Source organism: Mercenaria mercenaria, chromosome 6, assembly GCF_021730395.1.
Source record: "Mercenaria mercenaria strain notata chromosome 6, MADL_Memer_1, whole genome shotgun sequence".
NCBI lineage: Eukaryota > Metazoa > Mollusca > Bivalvia > Venerida > Veneridae > Mercenaria > Mercenaria mercenaria.
In genome coordinates this window covers 8971898-8972389 of record NC_069366.1, presented here as the reverse complement: position 1 = coordinate 8972389, position 492 = coordinate 8971898, and positions in this window count along the sequence as shown.

Sequence of the window (492 nt, the reverse complement as noted above, 5' to 3'; positions counted from 1 at the left end):
AATAATAATAATAATAATAATAATTATTATTATTATTAATATTTCACATTCACCGAAAGAAAATGAATTTCTTTCAACTCCACTGCACACATCTTCGTGGTCTAGTTTGGACCACTGCTGTGCTAATTGTCCTCTAATCAGCTACTGTTACATAATCGCTGATAAGCAGCAGATAAGATGGGGGATGTTTATTGGATTTTGGGCAGGGGACACATATAGTAGTGGATCTAGGCCTTTAAGAGTTATTGCTATTATTTGGACTGGTTTAAGAGGGAGCTTTTTTATGTCTGACATTCTATCTTGCTGAAAAGAATCGCTATTTATGACCTTCTCTCAATTTTAGGGCATGTTAAAGGTCATTTTTTTTAGAAAAGAAGCCATTCGGAATACCAATAGCAGTGCTTGGCGCAAGACATGTAATGGGTGTCAGATTTTGTCCCAATAATTTAGTGGCGTTTGGCCGTCTAATGACTGATCCCGATACCTGTACCC